Raw genomic sequence first — 25,015 nt, 5'->3', positions numbered from 1 at the left:
CCCATAAACGTCTGGTGACACAACTTTAACATTCATCACACACAATATGAATTGATGTTAACAATGCTTGGCATGTTGAACACCTCAGTATGCTCATTACAACATGACACATCTGTGATGATGCTTAATATTGCCTTCTGTTCTCTTACAGGCCCTTCAACGACTGCAGTGACAGGAGAGGGTGATTCTTCAGAGGACCTGCTGGCCTCTGAGGTCGGACCGTCACATCTTAGCGAGCCATCCACCAGCGCAGATACTCACACCTCGGTGGGTCCTTGTAGTCAATTAGTTGGGCTGGCACCTGATGAGTCACCACACACAAGTGAACACGAGCAGACACTGGTGGCAGGGCCAGCTGTGGAGAGTCCGCGTTGGTGAGAGCACTCCTCTCCAGGCTCTGCTCAGCTGGATGCAGATGCTGAACCATGGGGACCATCCTTTAAAAGGAGAATGATCAAGGGACAGCTGATATTTGCGAGGTACTGGAACAGGTGCCACGCACACTCTCCACAATAGCGCAGAGGATGGAGGAGTCCAACCCCTTCATTAGTGAAATGGTGGCACAGGTATGAGAGGGGATCTCTGAGATAGTGTCACAGAGACATGAGGAACTGTCTGAGATAGTGTCGCAGGTAACTGCTGAAATGTCTGAGGTAGTGTCGCAGGTAACTGCTGAAATGTCTGAGATAGTGTAGCAAGTAACTGCGGAAAGGTCTGCGATAGAGAGAAGGCTAGCCTCCGTTAAACTTCAAGCACGGCTCCCAAATGAATCCATTCAGGCCCTGACAACGGCCGTTCGGACTCATGGTGAACAACATTCTGCTGCCTTATACAGGCAGACAGAAACTTTACAACTGGGCTTCCAAGCCATCATACATATCCTCCAAACTGTTCTCCAGCAGGGTGGTAGGAGTGATGTGGACCTGGTCCAGGAGAGGGATGATGGCAAAAGAGGACGTGGAAGTGGGGACGCCACTCAAAGCGGTTCCACCTCTCACCCATTGCCCAGCTCTCAACCAGTACCTGCAATGTTGCTTCCTCTCCAGGTGGAAGAGTCTGCCCCTGCACTGGTGCAAATGAAGCAGTCTTTGGAGGGGCCCGTACGGACTCCAAAACTGAGAGGGCATAGGCCAAAAGCATCTGCGCAGTCCGGCCATGGACATGAGCAACCTGCCACTACCTCTGCTGCTGCCACAGGGGATGCACCACGTAGAAGTGGTCGGAAGAGAAATGCTAAGGATTTGTGATCATGAAGGGTATGCACAAGGGTGCCTGACAGACTGTCATATTTTTCATTTATATTTGGATTTTGTTAAAGTCACATTAAATGTTATCATTCTCACCACTACTGCCACGTCTTGCCCATTCTTGACTGGCTTGTGATAGCCCCCTTTCATGTGCTTTATCATGAACGGTGATACTTGATGCCACCCAGTGGGTCACTTTACACTGGGTGTATGTGTAGTTGCAGGACTGTTTTGTGCAGTGTGGTGGGGGCTGGTGTTGACGCTTCTCTTTCCAGGTGGCGTGAGGACTGGACTCTTCTCACTTTCTGACTTTACGAGAACCATTCACCTTTGAGTGACTCCCTGGCCTCACAAGCAGCCAGGTGAGCTGCTGCTCTGCTCCTCCTCCTGCTCCTCCTCCTGCTCCTGCTCCTCTTCAATGTGGATGGCAGATGTGGATGGTGGATGAGGGCATCCTCAACCGGTACTCCTCTCTGTTGCGCATGTTGTGCAGGACACAACAGACGACTATATTGCGACCCACTCTCTCTGGTGCGTATGGAAGCGTTCCCCCAAAATGATCGAGGCACCAAAATCACATCTTCAGCAGTTCTATTGCAGGTTCAATTATAGACCTGGTGGCGATGTGGCTGTCATTGTATCGACGCTGTTGCTCACTGATGGGGTTCCTCAGAGGTGTCATGAGCCACGTGTGCAGGGGGTATCCCTTGCCCCTGAGGAGCCAGCCCTTAGGGGTGTTCGGTGCGTGGAAGAGGTCCGGAATGTTGGATTCCCTCAGAATGAATGAATCGTGGCAGCTGCCAGGGAATCTGGTGCACATGTGAAGAAATCTTTTGTGGTGGTCACAAACGAGCTGAGTGTTGATGGAGTGATTCCCCTTTCTGTTGATGAACAGTCCTGGCTCGTGTGGAGGTGCTCGGATTGCTATATAGGTGCAATCAATTGCACCCTGTACCTGTGGGAAGCCAGCCACAGTGTGGAATCCCACTGCCCTCTCTGTCTGGCTGAGGTCGTCCATGGGGAAGTTGACGTACTGTGGTGCTCTGTGAAACAAACCGTCAATAACCTGCCTTAGGCACTCGTGGACAGACGACTGGGAGGCCCCGGCGATGTCACTGGTGGCACCCTGGAATGATCTGGAGGTGAAGAAGTTGAGGGCAGTGGTGATTTTAACTGCGACGAGTAATGAGATGCCGCCAGGCTCAACCAGGAGCAGCTCGGCATGAAGGAGGCTGCAGATGTCTGCGACCACCTGGTGACTCACTCTCAGCCTCCGTATGCACTGCTCCTCAGAGAGGTCCAGTGCGACGTCGGTCCCTTGTTGTTGCCCTATGTAATCTTGTGCAGCTCCAAGTGTTGTGGAGCTCCAAGTGGCGGAAGTGCACACCGTGCCTGGTGAGGATGGTGATGTTGTTTGTCCTCGGATGTACTGGTGAATGCAGCCATCGCTCCACCCCCATCCTGATGGTGTCAGTTTGAGGGGGTCCGAAAAGTTGGTAAATATGTGTAAACAGAACAATTCGAGTGGAAACCAAGAATTTTCAGTCTAAACACAAAGATCTCCCAGCCAAAGGTTTGTCTGAGAAAACTGAGTGCCCTGCTGCAATAACTCACCTTTTATCCCCATCTGTCAAACAGGGATTTAAATGTCCAAATGGCTGCTGCATGAAACATGGCTCTTTCACCATGGCGTGTTTCACACAGCACAGGAAACACGCTGAGGCAGCGTTGAAATCGCTTGCCTTCACTCTAAATTCGATTCATGTACATTTCAAGTACTACAATTTAGTGCTTTAATTGCTGGTGGGACTTCTGGGTTCAGGAACGGTGCGCTCACCCAGATGACTCTGGGTCCTGCGTGTTCTTAGGCGTGTTGAAGCCGGGATTTCTGCCCGCTCCTGGAAATCACGATTTTCTTCGCCCCCCCCCAACACACCGGAAGTTCCGGTTTAAAATCGAGCCCAATGAATTAAAACCTGAATGAAGCATAAAAAGTCTTTGCTAGATATGTATGGTGTCAATTTAAAGTGACTGATCTCTGGAAGATGTAAAAACATAAAATATTTTAGCGCTAAACTAGTTACTTTGCAGCTGAGGTTGAACCAGAAGCACTCTCCTTCACCTGTAAGGACTGTTTTTAAGTCTTATGTCTAAATTTGTTTAAATTGGATATAAATTAATATTTTTGAGAAGAAAAAATGTGCTTGCTACACGTAAGAAGTTAATTTAATATAGCCTCAGTTCTAGCAGCAGAATGTTAGATTTCTGTTGAGAAACCGTGAATTTTAATCCAATTATCATTAGTCTTAGAAATATTTTGCTCTTTATGGATGAGTTCCCATGGTCCTTGTTCAGCTAGTTGGTTCTAATTCGGGGTGAGACAGAGAGAAACACCAAGGAGATAGGTAACATTTCCCATAAAAAAATTGGCGGTAATTTTGACTTTGCTTTCGATGGATATGAAAATCGGGAGTGAAGCCTCAATTTTAAAATTCTCTTCCTTGTTTTCAACTCCCTCCATGGCCGCACTTAACCCTAGCTCTGTAACCTCCTCCAGCCTTACAACCCTCCAAGATCTCTGTGCTCCTCCAATTCTTGCCTCTTGCGCATCCCCGATTTTAATTGCTCCATCATTGGCGCCCGTGCCTTCAGCTGCCTGGGCCCTAAGCTCTGAAATTCCTTCCCTAAACTTCTCCGCCTCCCTACCTCTCTCTCCTCCTTTAAGATGCTCCTTAAAACCTACCTCTTTGACCAAGCCTTTGATCACTTGTCCTAATATTTCCTTATGTGGCTGGGTGTTTGATAATTGTTCCTGTGAAATGCAAGTTGTTGTTGTTGTTGTTGTAGTAGTAGTAGTAGTAGTAGTAGTAGTAGTAGTAGTAGTAGTAGTAGTAGTAGTAGTAGTATGCTAGACGGCTGAAGCGATATCACCCATTATTTACTGTCTCCCAAAGTCCTGGGATGAGGGGGTTATCTTATGAGGAAAGGTTGGACAAGTTGGGCCTGTATACACTGGAGTTTAGAAGAATGAGAGGTGATCTTATTGAAACATATAAGATCCTGAGGGGACTAGAAGGGGTGGATGCTGAGGGGATGTTTCCCCTTGCGGGAGAGACTAGAACTAGGGGCCACAGTTTAAAAATAAGGGATCTCCCATTTAAGACGGAAATGAGGAGAAATTTTTTCTCTCAGAGGGTCATGAATCTGTGGAACTTCCTTCCCCAGAGAACGGTGGAGGCAGGAGCATTGAATATTTTTAAGGCTGAGTTAGATAGATTCCTGATTAACAAGGGAGTCAAAGGTTACAGTAGGTAGACTGGAAAGTAGGGTTGAGGTCACAATCAGATCAGCCATGATCTTATCAAATGGCAGAGCAGGCTCGAGGGGCCAAATGGCCTTCTCCTGCTCTTAATTTGTATGTTCGTATAAGTCACAATTATTCCCATTGTCTCCTGTCATCAGTCAATACAGATTGGTATTGATAGCTGTGTGAAGAAAATGTGAAACTCACACAATCCCACTCTCCCTGTTAAAAAGATGCTCTGTAGTTGGCAATTTTGGTGGGATGGAAAAGATGAAGACTAGAAAATCTAAATGGTGAATGTCAGATCTAAAATCTTATCAAGCTCTTAATAAAATGCGCTATTTTTTTACATAGATGTTAACTGGTTTAAAATAAGCTAGTTAACACTTGCATAAAAATAGCATGCACAGAAGCAAAGTATGAGCATGTTAATCATTTGTATATGAAGTTTACTAATTGAAATTTTTAGTTTGGAAAGTCTGCTTAGAGTAAGGTAGAGGTACAGTTGCAACAAGTAAAACATTTTTATTGTATCTTTCCTTCCCTCCCTCAAAATTCCAGTTGAACGTATATCAAAAGTCCTGCCTAACTAGGGACAGGGCTTTAGACATTACCTGGAGAAGAGACTTAAAAAATGCAGAGCAATGAAAACTTCTAGTTGGTCTTCTACCTAGCAGTATTAAAATAATTGGACAACTACACAGAACAGCCCATTCTGACCTTTTGGGTGTAGCTTACAATTTCAAGCTTTGGAAGGAAAGGGAAAATAATTTTACTTAGCGGTAATCACTAACAACAAACTTGTTTAAAAAGGCTCAGAACCAACAAAGAAAACCAGGTCAAACATTTTTCTGAGCCCTTGTCAAATTTTTCTCATCATTGTTTTTCTCCCCTTCCTATTTTATCTCCTCCTCTTTTGAGGAGTGGACTCGTGCTGAAGTACAAGTTCTGCGGGCAACGTCACCCTTTGATCCCTTGCCGAAGTGACTATTTTTTATTTGTGAACCTACACAGATTGAGCCCAATCCTGCTCTCAACTGGCACCGCACATGCACTTTGCAGTAAAGGTCATTGTATAGTGATCTGAAGCACGAACTCCAGCTCGCATTTGCCTCCCTCGCATAGAGCATTGAGGCGATTTGAAGCATACCTACTGCCACCCTGACTGAGGTCAGCTTATAGTTGGTGAACTGGAATTGACACTGAGACTATTTAGGCTGTATGACGCAGTTTCATGTCAACTTTACCAACTTGTCATCATTGAAATTGAAATCAAGGGATATGGGGATTGGGCGGGAAAGTGGAGTTGAGGTCACAGATCAGCCATAATCTTGTTGAATGGTACAGCAGGCTCGAGGGGCCGTTTGGCCTACTCCTGCTCCTATCTCCTATGTTCTTATAAAAAAGTTGAGCCATTAATTCTTTTTGAAAGGCCCACTAAAGTCATCCTAATAAGCTCTCTCTTGAATGCACACTCCCTACACACAGTAGTAGACTGATTTCATTGAAAACTGGGAGAACCCTAAACACACACAGGCATGCAGACATGTGGATGCTCCAAATTTCAAAGAAAATGGGTATGTCCAGTCAGTGCAGCCCACACATATTTTGGGTCACTTTGACTTTGTGCGATAGTGCAAAATAGGTGATAGTAAATCGGCAGTCCGTTTTACACCTCTCCCAATTTTTATTTGCATTGACGCCCATGGATATAAAATCATGAGAGATGTAAAATGGACTGCTGATTCACTATCACCCGTTTTTCACTATCGTACAAAGTCAAAATTACCCTCATTAAATGTAACTCTAGTTACAGGCACAGGTCTTCCTTTCTCAGGAGTTAGATTCACAATGATAAGTGATATAAAATTGTTTCTTTGTATATCAATGAGATGCATCTTATTTATGGGCAATTTTCATGTTGATTCTAGCTATTGTTAAAGTCCAGGCACAGTGCTACTCCACTGCTAGACTAATTTGCTTAATGGGTACTAATGGGACTTGTGTAGTAAGCTTTGATGGTTCTATGAGTTTTGCGCTGATTTTTCAGTATGATTGATTTAGTGTAGCAGAAACATGAGCGTAATATGATGGTTCCTGCTCCCAGAAATGTACTTGGTACAACATTGTCATGAAGACTAATGAGGTTTACAGCTGCATAAGTCAAAAAAAAAATTAAAGAGAAAAAAATAGATATTTGTGGGAAAGTGTAAGGATAACAGTTGGGGCGGATTAAACTCTTCTTCAAATGTTACATAGAGATTACAGGCTAGATTTTCCATTCATTGATTATGAATGGATGGAACACTTAGCCCAACATGTTTCATATCCTTAAAAATGTGGACATAATATTCTGCCTTCTTCAGATAGAACCCCTTTAGGTTAGTTGTGTTTTAGTCAGTCTATGGTATTCTATTGCAGTGGGATTTAAAAGCATGAGAAAAAAGCAAACCTGTGGCATTTACAGTAAGTATTACATTACTGCCAATGACCACATTCTGCATCATGTAGAAAATGCACATTGACATTTCTGCTCATAGAATAATTTATTCCTGGAAATGTTAGGAATATGTGATGTGAAATTGTTTGAGTGCTATTTATGCTATTATATATAATTATATGGACAATTAGTGTGATGGATCAACTGCTTAACACGTTATCTATGGTGAAACCTGCATTAACCTGTTATGTTTTGAACTAAACTAAACTCATTACTGAAGGCAGAATGGTGATTGGTCAAGGGAATAGATTCACAGTGGAGACAGTGCTACATTAATTTATTTCACAAGTACGAAAGACCTAATAACTCTTGGGTAACTGAAACCTGATTGAGTTGTGAAAGCCTTCCTTGTGAACTGAATAAACTAGGTATCCCACTGCCATACATTTAAACGGTAAGTATAGGTACAAATTTGCTGAAAGTTTTAATTCTTTTTCTTTAGGCCTTAGGCAATTTGTGTGGCAAGGGAAGTTTTCACATCTCAGCAGTCAGTTACTCAAGAGTTATTCGTGTTTCCTTACTTGTCAAATACATTGAATGTAATACTGTTCCAATTATGGATTTATTTCATGGATCAAACAGTACAAAACTTAACTGACTAACGCACTTTTCACCATATTTTCTACCTCTTCTTGGTTTTTCTGCACTACATGTCACCTATGCCCAGGAAAGAAGGACAACCTACTCCCATAGCTTTACCTGACATTGCTCTGAACTGGTAACTAAAAAATGTACCAGTGGATAGGGGATTTCCTTTTTCTTTCTCAGGGCACCATGTGGCCATTACTTGGTGCATCAAGAAAATGATAGGCCAGTTAGTCTTACTTTATTTGTGGATAAAATGGGATGAAATTAGTGAAACCTTAGAAAAGCATGGGCTAATCATAAATAGTAAACATAGATTTGTGAAGGACAGGCCGTGGTTAATTCATTTCATTGAATTTTTTGAGGAAACCAGAGTGTACAAATAAAAGGGTCATGGCAGATGATGTTTATATTGATTTTCAGAAGGTATTTGAAAAGTTGCCTCATAACCTATATGGCAGATTCACCAGAATGACAGTGGGGTTCAAAGGGTTAAATTATGAGGCTAGGTTGCATTAACTTTGCTTGTATCCGTTCACGGACTCCGCAGTTTCTGCGGCCTGAATGAGTCCGTGTTTCATTTATTCACAGGATGTGGGAGGCTGCAGCCCCTGTTTGACTATTTAAGGGGGCTGCTCCTCAAGTTCTGGCTGCACTTCAGTCCCACGCTCCTGATCTTTGGCCACCCGGTGAGGAGGGGGCTGGGCAAGTTGGCGGATGTCCTCGTGGGTCTGCTCCTGGGCCTGTCCAAGGTAGCTATCCACAGGTCCGGGTTAGACGCGGCCTGTGGGGGCGGTCGCTCCGACTGTCTGCCTCTCTTCCGCGGCATTCTCCGCGGCCAGGTGACCCTGGAGAGGCAGCACGCGGTGTCTGCCGGTACACTTGAGGCTTTCCGCGACCGGTGGGCACTGCAGGGGCTGGAGTGAATCCTGGGTCGTTATAATAAAATTATTATTTGACACTTATTTTTGTTTTTTGATTTGTTGTAAATAAAACACACCCTAACCACACCCCCCCCCCCCTTATAAAAGGGGGGCCTAAAACACACACAAAAAAACAAAAACTTGGCTTGTATTCCTTTGAGTTTAGAAAGTTGGGGGGCAGTGATCTATTTGAGGTGTTTAAAGTGATAAAGAGATTTGATAGGGTACAGACAGAGAAACTATTTCCCCTGGTGGGGGAATCCAGAACAGGAGGGCATAATCTTAAAATTAGAACTAAGCCATTTAGGAGTGAAATCAGGAAGCACTTTTTCATGCAAAGGGCAGTGAAAATGTGGAACTCTCAGCTCCAGTGACTGTGGATGATGGGTCAATTAAAATTTTCAAGACTGAGATCAATAGATTTTTGGTGGGTAAGGGTATCAAGGATATGGAGCAAAGCTGGGTAAATGGAGTCGAGGTATAGTTCAGCCATGATCTAACTGAATGGCAGAACAGGCTCGAAGGGCTGAATGACCTACTACTGTTCCTTTGTACCAGTCAAAACGTGGGGATATTGGAGTGGAGGTGAGGGACAATTTTTTAACTAATAAATAAAAGAAATACATGGAAAGGCAAAGAATCAACATTCACAGTTAAAACATATGCTTACGTTGGGTGCATATTCAAGCTTATAACATATGTTTGGGGTTCAGATGACTGTATAAAATATTCAAACAGTTTATGATATCATTCAAACGTCCTATCTGAACACCTTGACAATATCGTAGCCTTATAACATGGTCTAAGTCATTGTTCATTATCCAACAACAAAAACAACTTGCATTTATATATTGCCTTTAGCATAGTAAAACATCCCAAGGCACTTCACAGGCATGTTATCAAACAAAATTTGACAACGAGCCACATAAGGAGATATTAGGACAGGTGACCAAAAGCTTGGTCAAAGAGGTAGGTTTTAAGGAGCATCTTAAAGGAGAAGAGCGAGGTAGAGAGGCGGAGAGATTTAGAGCATTGGACCTAGGCAGCTAAAGGCACGGCTGCCAATTTTGGAGTGATTAAAATCTGGGATGCGCAAGAGGCAAGAACTGGAGGAGCGCAGAGATCTCAGAGGGTTGTAGGGCTGGAGGAGGTTACAGAGATAGGGAGGGATGAGGCCATGGAGGGATTTGAAAACGAGGATGAGAATTTTAAAATTGAGGCTTTGCCGGATCGGGAACCAATGTAGGTCAGCGAGCACAGGGGTGACGGGTGAACAGGACTTGGTGCGAGTTAGGATACAGGCAGCCGAGTTTTGGATGAGCTCACATTTATGGAGGGAGGAAGAGGCCGACGCGGAGATCATTGGAATAATCAAGTTTAGAGGTAACAAAGGCATCAATGAGCTGCAGATGAGCTGAGGCAGGGGTGGAGATGGGCGATGTTACGGAGGTATGAACAAATGTTTCCAATTAACTATAAAGTTGAGCTACAAATACTAAACAAAATGTGTAAATCCAGCTCATGTGCAATATTAAAAAAAAACTTTATGAATTGAATTAAAAACACTGAGACAGCACACATAGAATCAAATAGACAGTGGATGATTACTTCATCTCTGCACGTGCCCCCAGTTATTTCTAAGTGTTCCTTCTAATTACTGAATGTATTTACTTCAGGCAATTGGGAATTAGGTCATTCTCAGACTAATGTATTTACTACTGAATTCTATATTAAATTTACAAAACCCTTGTGTCTGATCCCCTGGACTAATTCTGATATACAGAGATAGCTTTATTAAGTTATCTCTTTCTTCAGGAGATTTGACTCACTTGTTCAGTGAGATTCTTCTCTTTCACTTTGTTTCTCAGTTCTGAAGTGATAAACCTCCAGTTATTGCTGCAAAGGTAAATGGTTTCAAGGGTGACTTATTCAAAAGAATCCAGAAGGGACGGTGCCAGCTTCCACAGCCAGCCAGTCAGTCAGTTAAGTGCCGCAGGTCAGGATAAAAGTATAAATAAAAAAAGGAAAATGGGGTGATAGGGTGAGATGAAGAGGGGTGGGAGGAGGCTCGTGTGGAGCATAAATGCCAGTATAGACCAGTTGGGCCGAATGGCCTGTTTCTGTGCTGTAGACTCTATGTAATTCTATGAAAATAAAAGACAAATACTGGAAATCTAAAACGAAGCAAATAATGCTGGAAGTACACGGCAAGTCCCTCACCATCAACAATATCATAACTGGCTTAATAATATTTTGGGTATACCATGGGGCACAAATCGTTCCCGAAATAACGGAGGAGCTCAACAGCGTTCTCCGTTTTTAGTGGCGAATTGAGTGAGCAAGTTCCGGCGTTTGCACATGAGCAGTGAGTTGCGGAAATCCGGAACTCGCTCCTAGTGGTTCGCTGGTGATATGACAGCTACGAATTAAAGGTATATCGCACGCTGCAACAGTGAAATCATTGAAAAAGCGCCAACTTGCTTATCTGCCCGGCTGGAAAGTAACTAATTACGCCACCAAACAGGTATACTTAAAAATACAGGTCTAAACTAAGTTTTAACAGTGCAGTAAGTCTTAATGATCGCCAAACAACTAAAAATTAACTTTTAAAAAGTGGAGTCTCATATTACTGCTTATTTTAATAGTTTTTGGCCGTTAAAAATTTTTTTTGAATTAAAATTTAAAAAAAAATTTTTTTCCCCTCTGTCTCTATTATTTAATTTGATTATTTCTTTGGCATTTTATAAAAAAAATTTTTTTTATTTACAATGATATACAGAATACTAATTTTCAATGAATGAAGTCTGCTTGCCTGCTTGAGCAATGCAGGCTGACAGATTTTATGGGCTTCTCCTCTCACTCTCCTTCTCCTTTCCAGCCGCGGCAACTCACGCTGCACAGAGGCTGTGTTGATAGCGCACAATTTTTTAAAGCTCGTATTCAAGCAAATCAACGCCACAGTAAGTAATTTTGTTAATTTAATTCGCAGGAGCGGCGGTGACCGTTGCCTCGCTGGTCGGAGTGATTTCTGGCCCCATCTTTCTCTGAGGACTTTCTGTTTTTGTTTCAGGACTTCTCACTGCTGTGAGACAGTGCTACAGATATGACAGTTGCTCATTCACACTTATTTGATTGATAAGTTAGAGAAGATTCTGCATCCATAACTTAGTTTAGACAAATAATTGTCAATTTAAAATGAAACTTTGGTTTGCCAGAGGATTTATTTTTTTATTAAACTGGCTCGAATCCAAAGTTGCCTTCCATTTCGAATGACCTAATTTATAGCAGAGGGTTATAAGTTTGTACCTCCCTGTGTTCCACACATCTCGACACAGACTCCAGCAGATGGTAACAAGTACATACATCATGTAAGTGCTGTGGGAAACCATTTCAATGACAGATCCAATTGTCTAAAAAAGTGGTAGGGAAGCATGAGAGCAGTAATTATCATAACTGAACAGCTGATGCTGAGTGCTAATGCAGTGACCTAAAATGGTCCCAATTTATTGGGCCGCATGATTGTGTAGGTGGGAAAGGCTCACATGAATCACATAAAAGCAAGTGAAGACCACAGCTTATATACAGTGTAATCATCTGTTCAGCTTTGAATCATCCATAATTAACAGTAAGGAACCGCTCATTGGTTACTGAGTGAAGCAAATCATGCTCACATTATTAAAATAACGTTAGATCAATGAAGACTCGAATTAAAAGTTGTGTTGGTAATTAGCTTTTTTAAAAAAAGTATTGAAAATCAACTTTGACGGATTGAGTATCAATATTTGAATATTGGCTAATCGTACCCGTTATATGTTCAGTGGTCAAAAGAGATGTGCTATACAATATGAAATTTTCATTCAGTGTCACACAGCCTGCAATTTATTATATGAAGATGTGAGTAAGCTATTTTCTGGTCTCAATGAAATAAAGTATTAATTCGCTATATATATATATATATATATGTATATAGAAAGTTGTTCGCTGTAAAAAAGAATTATCCAGTAATTTGAATTAAGCAGTTTAAATAAAACAGCACCTGTATGACTTCAATTTGAATTAACAAGTGATTCAAATAAAGCAACTTTGAATTAATAGGAGTAGATTATCTTTGCATTTGTTTTTGTATTGAAAGGTTGTTGTAAAGCTAAAATTCTAAAATTTAAATACTTACAAAATCTTGTATTATACATAACTGTAATTTTAATTAATTATGTTTTGAAGTCCTAAGTTTTGATGTTTGTAATTCTAATTACTCACAATTTGTTGACACTAGATCTTTAAGACTGGATGTCTTAATCATTTGTTCTATTGACATAAATGTGTTAAAGTTGCCTAATCTGTTGATGCATTTGGAACTAATCCTTTTGTCATATCTAACAAAAAAAAAATCCCATTTACACCTAACACAGTATGTTTCATTTCATTATTTTTCTAGATGGATCAGTTATTGCCTATGAGTTGACTTGATCTGATGCTAAATAATTGTGAAACTGGGTGAGAACAAGGAACTTGTACATTAAAAAAAAATCTTAGTTCAAAGTTTGACTTGAGGGGAATTAATTAGTAAATAGCATATAAATATCAACGTCGTTTTCAAGCCAGGTGTAATTTCTGTTTAATTGTTTGTCACAATTTATACGTAAAGTCACCACATGGACCCCTTTAGGTGATTGAAATTAGTCCAGGAGATTGCATTGACCCTGATTTACATGACAGGATACTCACCTCTTGTATGGGGTGGTCTCCACCCCAGCAAGAAACAGGTCCAGCTTTCTGTTCATGGAGTAGCTGATTTTTACTGCCTTTTTGCAGAGTGCGCACCCCCACTCTATAATTGACACCTTGGAGTACACCAGATAACTGTTCAGACATCTAAAGGTTACCAAGAACAGCAGAGGTGACCCTGTGTGCCCAGGATCAGAAGACACTGGATGAAATATACTGTGCTGCAAGATAAAAATCGATCTTCAAAACAGCAGTGCCTTGAAGGCAGACTACAGAGGAGAAGAAGTGGAAGAGGATGGAATGATTGACTGTGGAGCAATTGACTGTGAAATTGAGAAGGATAAGGAGGCATAACACATTACTGATGTAGTCACACAAGATATCATTGATGACTTTGATCAGTGTGGTCTTGGTGCCATGGACAAGATGGATACAGAATGAAGGGATTCAAACAGAGTGGTGGCAGAGGTAGGCACGGAGTTGGGTGATGATGATGCATTCAGGAACTTGAGAAATGAAGGATTGGAGATAGGCGGTAGTTCGAATAGAGAGTTCAAGGTGGATTTTAAAGAAGGGGGTTATGTGGAAGTTTTGAAGGAGAGAAACAATGCTTGAGGGAAGGGGAAGAATGGTATTATTGGTGAAATTTAGGTAGAGGAGAGGTAGCTTAGTGGTCAGAAGGCAAGTTGGGTGGTGGTCAAACAAGCAATCGGTGGGACTCATGGAGAAGATGAGTCTGATGAAGGCTATAGTGGGAAACTAAGGAAAAATTCTAAAGTGCAATGGGATCGGAGTTGGAGTAAAGAGGTGGCCAGAGGTGGATGGAGAAAGGGAGTTAGTAAGGGATGAGGAGGAAGAAGCAGCTGAGCAAAGAGTCTCAGTTTTGGAGACAAATAATTCTATGAGCTACATGCACTTGGTGTTGAAGGTGAGGATGCAGCGACCAGGGGAGGGAAGTTGAAGATGGTTTTTGGTGATTATTAGCACTCCAGGATCATTCTGGAATGCAAGAGGACTTTGCTGCAGAGGGGGAAGAGGGGAAAATGCTTGATGAAGTCATGCCGGTTTTTACAGTAGATGACCAGGCTGGTGGTGTGCCATGTACACTCAAACCTGAAGACTTCAGATTTGAGAACAGATTTGTTGTACAATTGAATGATGAGGTGAGAAATTGTGACGGTGTTGCTGGAGATGAGAACATCAAAGATAACGCAGAGCTAAGGCAGATTTTGAGCAAGTTGACTGAGACAGTAAGGTCAATCAGAGGAGAGAGAGTTTAAAAGACGGGGGGTGGGGGGTGGGGTCGATTTTAACGCATGGCAGAAACCAGGTGGGTGGGCAGTTAAAAACTAGCAGGTTACTTACCCGCTCGAAAATCGACCCTTATTCTTTGTACCATTTTAACCTGCAGGGTTCTGCAGGTGGATGAGGCACCCACCTAGAACAGGTGGCAGCCTCACAAATTTATGCAAATTGGAGTCCCATTATATCAAAAGGACCCCGGTTGTATTTTAACTGAGGCCTGAATGGGGAAGCTGCCTCGGCCTTCCAGCCAGGTTGAAGCAGGTGTCTGCCTGGTCTGCAGGCAGAAGAGGCCCTCCAAGGTAAGTGTAAAACTTTGATTTGTGGGGCCAGGCATAACAGGAGAGCGTTTCTCTGAGCCTCACAAGGAAAGTTGTGACCTGCCTCAGACTCCTTCCTTCCCTCCTGTGAGGCTCCTTAAACCCCATCCCCCTGATTTACCTATTGGCTGGCGAGCCTTTCCTTAGTGCCGGCCGCAGACCCTCGGCTCCATGACCTTCCTCGCCCATTCATCAGTCAGCTGTTGCTTTCCACCCATTATGGGTGGGCAGCTGACAGGTGGCAGGTACATGAGACCCGGAAATTAAAATACAATGGGCTTGAAGCTTAGGCCAGCGAGTGCACTCTGCACCAGGCCCGCCTGCTTGAAACCTGCTTGGGGTTAAAATCGACCCCAGGGTGTCAATGAGTCAGCAGGAGATAGTTTTTTCCAGGGTCAGAGGGTGAGGGTAAAAGAATTGTAGGCAGGCAAGGTGAAAGAGACAACAAATGATGCATAAGTGATATAGACCTTGGAAATGGTGGTGTTTCCCATGATGATGAGCTTGAGAGTGTTGTCATGAATAAAATTAGGGCTGAAAGTCTTAAGAAACCAAGTGGAGAGTATTGCTGTAGGTTAAAATTGTAAAGGGAGAGGAATTATTTGGTGCAAAACCTAAGTGAGGGTAATAGGAATGAGATTTTGATGAGGATATCACTGGTCGGCTTGGACAGACGGTAGACAATGAATTGTAAAATTGTATTAAAGAATCCCTATTGAAACAAAAGTTTATTATCCTATTTGTATTATTTTTCCCTTTAATAAACAGATTGGACTTTAGAGCACATGTATACCACTATTAAGATGTTCCGTTAAAATTAGGTCTTGGAAATCTTTTGCGATGACATATGTACATGTTAATTTGGCAATTTAGTGCTGTTACAATCAGTAGGATTCTCATAAAATCTGTTAGCTATGGTACATTAAAGAAATACAATTACCGACAGGGTTATTATCTGCTGTAAAATAAAATATGGTTTTGGGTAAAAGTCCTAGTGCAAAAGAAAAGAAAGCTAAAATTAGGTGTTACTTTTCTTTGATTTAGAAATCCTAAGATTTTATCTATAAGTAGGTTTGTATAACTCTGCCTAAAACATGGGCACTAATTTCTTGTCCATACTATAATTATCAGGAGTAAGGTCGTTCAAATCGTAATAAGTATCCAAAACAAAGTAGTATGATGATTAGTATTTTTTCTTTGTTTGCCACTGGGTGGAGCTAGTGTCATCTGTGGAAAGGTTTTCCTGAAGCAATGCATACTGATAATAATCTTGCGGAGGCAATAAAGAAAACAAAGTCAAGGTAAAGCATGTTCCACAATGGATGAGCCATCAACTTCCTGTCAACACACCATTTTTGCAGTTCTAGCTTTGCAAAAAACCCAGGCTGCTCCTCAAATCTGAGACATCAGAATGTTTACTTTCCATGATGAGGAAATTACAGTTAGTGTCAAGAACTAATTTTCATTAGTGAAAAAGAAAACTAAAATATATTAATGTCTACTGGTGTATAGGAAGGTGCAAAACCTTTAAAATCACACACATTTGCAAGGGAATAACAACATTCCATTGCAATGTCAAAAGTGCAAACAAAAGTCTCCTTATATATTAATAGTACACTTAAAAATTGCAATTAGATTATTCTACTTTGTGTTATAAAGGTGTTGAATAAATTGGTGGGTGAGATAAATCTTCAGAGTAAACCTCTGATTGCTTTACACGATTTACATACAGTATTGATGCAATTGAAGGAAAGAGGTTTTTGAAAACCAAGACTAGTAGAGTGTTGGGGCAACATTTTACATACTTTCGTCTCCACTTATAATTAGTTGGTCATTTGTTACTTTTATAAACATTGGGAATTGTGTTCCATAGCTATCAAATTTAAAACAAACAGGAAATATGTATTTTTTTATATATATAATTCATTGGCCAAGAATGTGGGCTCCTAGGCTTCTGACTGTGCCTTGAGTTGCTAGTTGATTTTATCTTCCTTTGGGAAGCAGTGAAATTACTCTAAATTATGCAGCATTCATTTCTAATATGAAACTGGTCTTTCAGTTAAACAACAATGCATTCAAAGCTATTGGAACACATAGAAAAAGGTTCCAGTATTCAATCTTGGCTTAGTGCTGAATCCTTCGAATCACGTGAATATAATGAATGTGACTTAATTAAAGGACTCTGTGTTTCTGTACAGAACCAATTGAATCCAGTTTGTTCATTGTCAGCACTGACTAAACTAGTACAGGTTAGTACATTTTTAATGGTAATATAGTACAGTAAAGTTAACCAATTTTAATTTATTCTAGTCCACAAATCTGAGTAAATAACGCAACAATAGTAATGATGGATCATACATATTCTATTATAGACCAGTATATTATTGTACACGTTCCATGGTTGTTAATTAAAAATTTCAATATTTATTTTAGTGGATAAAAAGGATATCGGGTTGGTGCTAAATCAACATTTATTTCTTAAATGAATTGAGTTAGTTCAGCTTGAAGCCAATCCCCAAAATGTGCCCAGTTTGGGCTGAAACTCTTCCATTCAATATGTAACATCACCCCAAAATGTTGCTTTGCTTATGTATGGTGTTTTCTTGCCACCATGGTGGTTTGATGGACAAGTATCTGCCCACTGCATCTGGACTACAATAAAGGCAAGTTATTCATCATTTTTGAATAAAATTCAATTTTCACCTGTTGGCAGGAGGGACAGGAGAAAATAATCTAATTGTTTGTGAAACTGTTGGTTATATGAATAATATTTATCAAAACAGCTTAAGCAAAAACCCTAGGATGTCAGTTCAACATCACAATGCACATTATTCACGTTTCGAAGAAGATTCGCCATGGCCCCCGTAGCCTTGTTAACCCATTGTGTCCCTCACTTCACATCATTCTCATTCAATAATGTACATCTGATTTTACAAAGCTCAAAACTGATGTGAAATAAGCATGTTTCAAAATCTAAATCACTTAGGACTTGAGCTTCAAAAAGTTCAAAAATTTTGATGAATGTTACAAATATTCTAACCACTGGTTCATTAGAATCACTGTAGTTCCCATTGCTCTGTGAGACTGCCACAATTTCACCTTTCACAGATTTGAATGTGGTGGGAGAAATACCCAGAACACAAGCAGGCACAACAAATATGGACCATTGAATGTCTAACATATTAAGTGTATTTTTTGTCAAATAATGCATTAAGAACCTATTTGTCATTGTAATTTATGAACCAGTAAAACTCTGGGAATATGTGATTTGGAAGTATGTGCCTCCTGCCAATATATTTTTGTTAGTAGCAATGAAAACTAGCAGCCATTAATGACAATGAATGTGTGATAATAATTCCTTAATGCCTTTCAAGCAGCTAATGAGTCCCTTCACTGGTATGCATTTTGAAAAGTTTCTTAATCTAACTGTGGGATATCCTGTTTTTTTCCCAAAGTGGCTTAATGATCAAAGAGAATAACCAGATATAATGATTTGGAGGACAGCCATCAAATATGATAGGGAGGGAACAAATGTGGCAATTGGTCATAAACAACATAAAATGTATGTCTGCAATTTGGGAGGACTAGGCAGGAAGTCCACAAGAAGCTGTATAATGGAAAGAAGAGCACAAATACAAGGGAAGGATATTACTGTACAGTAGCAGTAGAACGCATAAATAGATATTGTTATGCCCATTAAATAATCAGTTGGTGTGGCAATGTAATGGCTGCTTTATTTATTTATTCTGGAACATTCCTCCCTGGCTAAATTAACCAGTACCAAAAGGAGACCTGGGGTTATAAATTGGGCCATGTAGCGCACGTTTTGTAGGCACCTCGCGGCCTCCTAAGGACCCAAAATGGCGTCCAGATTGCGCGCGCACATTTCTAACGTGATGTGCGGCAGACACCATCTTGGTAAAGGCGTTCACGCACGGGCAGGTAACAAACGCCGGCAGCATGTAAAGTAATGAGAATATGTGGTAGATCAGTGTGCAACGCTGATTTAAAGGGATAGATGCAATTTTGGAACTCAACGCTCCAGCCAACACTCCGCTGACCAGGTCGTAAACAGCATGGAGATCCACCACCAGTGCTGTTTAAAGGGATCATGCAGGATTTACTGTTAGTTGCTGGATTGTTGCTTCTGGCTGCTGATGCATTTGTACCTGTTTTTGGAGGTCTCCTATACTTGAATACTAGGACTAGGGGACATAGCCTAAAAATTAGAGCCAGGAATTTCAGGAGTGAAGTTAGGAAACTCTTTTACATGCAAAGGGTGGTAAAAGTTTGGAATTCTCTTCTGCAAATGGCAGTTTATTGTTAATTTTAAATCTGATATTGATAGATTTTTGTTAACCAAGGGTATTAAGGGATATGGGGCTAAGGCGGGTATATGGAGTTAGTTCACAGATCAACCATGATCTCATTGAATGGCGGAATAGGCTCGATGGGCTAATTGGCCTACTCCTGTTCCTATCCTATGTTCCTATAATAAAGTTTCAATACTCTACAGGGAGTGGGCTGGCTAGCTGACAGGGCACTGGCAGAGTGGAAGGGGTGGGACAGGAATGCTGTCATCCTGAGAGAGGACAGTAGGTTCATGTTCCATTGAGCCACTGCCACTTGCTGCCTCCTGTTATGCACCACCTTCTCCTGCGAGAAAGTGGGAAGTGTGACGGTGAGTGTCCTGCAAGATGTTTGGGTGATGTGCCTGTCATGGTTGAATAGCTGCCAGCATGTGTGACCTGTGAGTTGTGGGTGTGCAGCTTGCAACAGTGGTAATGTGTGTGCTAATCTGATTGGAAGAGTTGAGTACTGATTGAAAGAGTTTTTTGGTAGTTGGTGATGGAGGGGATGTAGTGCGTGGAGCAGTGGATGAGGCGAGTGGTGCAGTTGGTAGGAGATGTCACTTGACAGTTGACCTCACTCACCTTGATCACTCATGTCAAAGCATTGACCTTCTTCCTGCACTGCATCCATGTTCGTGGTGCTACGCGCCTGGCATTGACTTTGTCCTCTCCTGTGTCCCGCTGCCTTGGGGGCATATGTCTGGAGGGTCTCTTGCCCTCCTGCAGACACAGGATGCCCCTCCTTCTGTCCACCTCTAGTGCATCATCAGAGAACCTTGGTGCACGCTCTCTTGCAGGTCTGGTACAAACTCAGATTGGCAGATTGGTGAGGTCTGGCATGCGGATTGGAGGATATGGGATTTAATAGTGCGCAACCTTTATTCAATGTTTTAACATAACTCAACAGTTTGTAAACATAGGGATGAGGCCAGAATCTGTGTTTTATGTGTGCACTATCTGACCTCTGTTCAGACTCTAAATGCTGACCCGCATTTTATATTTTGCAAATAAGAGGTGCAGGCTGCCTTTAAGTGGTGCTAGCCACTAACGATATTGGGGCCCTCTGCTGATGAGCAGCCACTAAACAGCGCAGGTAGGCCTGGCTGCTCGCAGCAATCATGTAAAACAGCAGGCGGTATGAATGTTACATGCTGCCTGCATCTCAATGAATGGACACAACGTTCGCACCCGGTTTCAGGGGTTATCCAATATAACCCCCCTGGTGTTTTTTTTAAAACAGTATGGTAGCTCCCACCAGGGGGCCCTCTAGAGTTCAATTAATGCTATTCAAGTACAATACATATCAGATTTGAAGGAAAGTTCCAGTTGTTAAAGGCTGCACTGAACAGAAACATGTTGACAAGGATGTAGGAGTAAGGTAGAAGTAAGAATAGCGAGGTTATACAAAGTAAATTGTACATGACACAATGGCAAGGAAAGATATTTTGAGATGCCAAATCACAATGCTGTTATATTTAAAGGCAAAATTGGCATATAAACAAACACAAAATGCGGAAGAGCTGGTAGATTTTATCAGTAAAAACATCAAATTGCAAATGAGAAAAGAAGAATAGATTTATTTTAGAGAGAAACTCTGGAAGACATTGGCATTGCACAAAGTGGAGAGCAACTGGTAGATGCCATGTTAATTATATATTCCATGATATGTTACATTGCCATGTCCGTGCACATTGACTGTACACAACCGCATAATAACCCAAGTAATGAAAATGTAGAACATAACCACCAAGGTTGCTTATGTACTCATTAAGTCACATCTGCTCCCTTCATAGAACAAGGTGACCCCGTAGTCTTCAGGCCCTTTCAAAGAGCACTACTCGTTAGAGCAGTAATTGTCACCACTTGAAGCAGGCAGAAGCGCAGATGCACACACTTCAGAAGAAAATCACAGCGAGACTGAGGAGGAAACACAGCTTGAGGCTCAGAGCACTGGTAATGAAGGGGCAGTAGTAACCGGTTGATGAGGAGCTAACAGGTATAGGGCATAAGTCCAAAATGGGGAAAGTTATACAAGGACAAAGACCTTAGTGGAGGGGGTGTTGAAGTCTATAAATTTTAAATGACCTGCACACTGAGTGCGATTGATTACAGGTGCGCTTGGCCAGTTTTACATTTAAAAAAAATCAACAACTTCTTCAGCTGCCCTGGAGGCAGCTGGCCATGCCCAAGACCTGCAATAGTGACTTTTACCTCTCATTCCCCCACCCTCCAGCAGGAGGTGGAGCCCCTAATTCCCACTAGATACCCCACTGTAAGCTCAACTAACAATACTGAAATGAGCTGACCCAGGAAAATTCACAGACGGGCCCAAAGCCTGTCTCATCGCAGTTCTGATGAGACTTCTATAAATACGTCAAGAGAAAAAGATTAGTGAAGACAAATGTAGGTCCCTTACAGTCAGAAATGGGGGAAACTCTAATGGGGAACAAAGAAATGGCAGAACAATTAAACACATACTTTGGTTCTGTCTTCACAAAGGAGGACACAAATAACCTCCCCGAAATGTTAGGGAAACCAAGGGTCTAGTAAGAGGGAGGAACTGAAGGAAATCAGTATTAGTAAAAAAATAGTGCTAGGGAAATTAATGGGGCTAAAGGCTGACAAATCCCCAGGGCCTGATAATCTACATCCCAGAGGACTAAAGGAAGTGGCCCTGGAAATAATGGATGCATTGGTGGTCATCTTCCAAAATTCTATAGACTCTGGAACATTTCCTACAGATTGGATGGTGGCAAATGTAACTCCACTATTTAAAAAAGGAGGGAGAGAAAAAACAGGGAATTACAGACCAGTTAGCCTAACATCAGTAGTGGGGAAAATGCTGGAGTCTATTATAAAGGATGTGATAACAGAACACTTGGAAGGCATTAACGGGATTGGACAAAGTCAGCATGGGTTATGAAAGGGAAATCATGCTTAACAAATCTACTGGAGTTTTTTGAGGATGTAACTAGTAGACTAGATAGGAGAGAACCTGTGGATATGGTGTATTTGGATTTTCAGAAGGCTTTTGATAAGGTCCCACACAAGAGATTAGTGTGCAAAATTAAAGCACATGGGATTGGGGGGAATATACTGGCATGGATTGAGAATTGGTTGACAGACAGGAAACAGAGAGCAGGAATAAACGGGTCTTTTTCCGGGTGGCAGGCAGTGACTAGTGGGGTACCGCAGGGATCAGTGCTTGGGCCCCAGCTAGTCACAATTGGATTTGGATGAGGGAACTGAATGTAACATTTGGATGAGGGAACTGAATGTAACATTTCCAAGTTTGCAGACGACACAAAGCTGGGGTGGAATGTGAGCTGTGAGGAGGATGCAAAGAGGCTCCATTGTGATTTAGACAAGTTGGGTGAGTGGGCAAGAACATGGCAGATGCAGTGTAACGTGGATAAATGTGAGGTTATCCACTTTGGTTGTTAGAACCAGAAAGACAGATTATTATCTGAATGGTGATAGATTGGGAAAAGGGGAGGTGCAACGAGACCTGGGTGTCCTTGTACACCAGTCGCTGAAAGCGAGCATTCAGGTGCAGCAAGCAGTTAGGAAGGCGAATGATATGTTGGCGTTCATTGCACGAGGATTTGAGTACAGGAACAGGGATGTCTTACTGCAGTTGTACTGGGCCTTGGTGAGACCACATCTGGAGTATTGTGTGCAGTTTTGGTCTCCTTATCTGAGGAAGGATGTCCTTGCCATGGAGGGAGTGCAACGAAGGTTTACCAGATTCCTGGGATGGCAGGACTGACATATGAGGAGAGATTGGGTTGACTAGGCCTATATTCACTAGAGTTTAGAAGAATGAGAGGTGATCTCATCGAAACATATAAAATTCTAACAGGACTAGACAGACTAGATGCAGGGAGGATGTTCCCGATGGCTGGGGAGTCCAGAACCAGGGGTCACAGTCTCAGGATACGGGGTATGCCATTTAGAACCAAGATGAGGAGAAATTTCTTCACTCAGAGGGTGGTGAACCTGTGGAATTCTCTACCACAGAAGGCAGTGGAGGCCAAGTCATTAGATGTATTCAAGAAGGAGATAGATATATTTCTTAATGCTAAAGGGATCAAGGGATGTGGGGAAAAAGCGGGAACAGGGTACTGAGTTAGACGATCAACCACGATCATTTCGGGCAGAGCAGGCCCGAAGGGCCGAATGGCCTACTCTTGCTCCTATTTTCTATGTTTCTATGACTAGGGTTGCCAGCTCTCCAGGATTGTCCTGGAGTCTCCAGGAATTGAAGATTAATCTCTGGAACATTGCTGGAAGCACCCCAGGAGAAAAATCATAGGGGCATTAAAAAAAAATTTCATTCAGCACTGTTGTTTATTAGATATAAAAATGTTGGAATTGAGAAAGAAAAGGCTGTTTGACTGACAGTCAAGAATCATCCAATCGGTTAATGAAGAGTCAGTTCACTTTATGATTGGCATGGGAAGGTGTTGCTCCATGAGAATGGACATGCTAGGTGACCAATTGGGGTTGTGCGTTGGGGCGGGCCAGTTGGAGGGAGGAGGTCATGTGATGAAACCTCTGGGAATACATCCAATCAGAGTTGGCAATCCTAGGTGAGATTTGTACCAAAGAAGAAAATCCAAACCAGTTATTCACTTTTCAATTGTCCTCCATAACCATTCCGCATGAGTTTTTCATGATTGGCTTTTAATGAGTAACAGTATGGCTTTTTAAAATTGTTTTGCTGAGTCCTTTATTTGTCGTGAGGAAATTTGCACACTACGGGAGCTAGTCGGAAAATTACAGGCCCGCTGTGTGCTATTCTCCATCCACTGAATGAATGGGCAGAAAATCATAGGTAGACATAATGTGCTTTACTAACGAGTGAAGATTCGGAAAATGCAGCCTTTTTTCTCACTGCTCATTTATGTTCATAAACCATTTCATAATTTCATGCTTTTTACTCATGTTTCCTTTTTTTTACTAACAGTATCAAAGAGAAAAAAATATGGTCCTTGGATCTTTCACTTCTGCTTCACTGGATTAACATTTACATTGGCAGTTTATGTACAGTTTTCCAAATCCAGGAAAGCTAGCTAATCAAACGCTCTGGCCTATGTCTGAGAAATATCTTGGAATAATGAAGCAGAGAGAAAGTCTCACTATTTTGTGAGTGCAGCTCCAACAACACTCATGAAGCTCAACACCATCCAAGACAAAGCAGCCCGCTTGATTGGCACCCCATCCACCACCCTAATCATTCACTCCCTTCACCACCGGTGCACAGTGGCTGCAGAGTGTACCATCCACAGGATGCACTGCAGCAACTCGCCAAGGCTTCTTCGACAGCACCTCCCAAACCCGCGACCTCTACCACCTAGAAGGACAAGAGCAGCAGGCACATGGGAACAACACCACCTGCACGTTCCCCTCCAAGTCACACACCATCCCGACTTGGAAATATATCGCCGTTCCTTCATCGTCGCTGGGTCAAAATCCTGGAACTCCCTTCCTAACAGCACTGTGGGAGAACCTTCACCACACGGACTGCAGCGGTTCAAGAAGGCGGCTCACCACCACCTTCTCAAGGGCAATTAGGGATGGGCAATAAATGCCGGCCTCGCCAGCGATGCCCACATCCCATGAATGAATAAAAAAAAATTCTGAAGTTATATCTGCCTTGTTTCAAAGATGAAAAAAAAGCAAATTGTTTTTTTAACTGGCACATTGCATAACTAATCAAATACTCAACAGTGTCAATGTGCTTAATATTTTTCA

The sequence above is a fragment of the Heptranchias perlo genome, chromosome 12 (genome assembly GCF_035084215.1).
Source record: "Heptranchias perlo isolate sHepPer1 chromosome 12, sHepPer1.hap1, whole genome shotgun sequence".
NCBI lineage: Eukaryota > Metazoa > Chordata > Chondrichthyes > Hexanchiformes > Hexanchidae > Heptranchias > Heptranchias perlo.
This window is presented reverse-complemented; position numbering follows the sequence as displayed.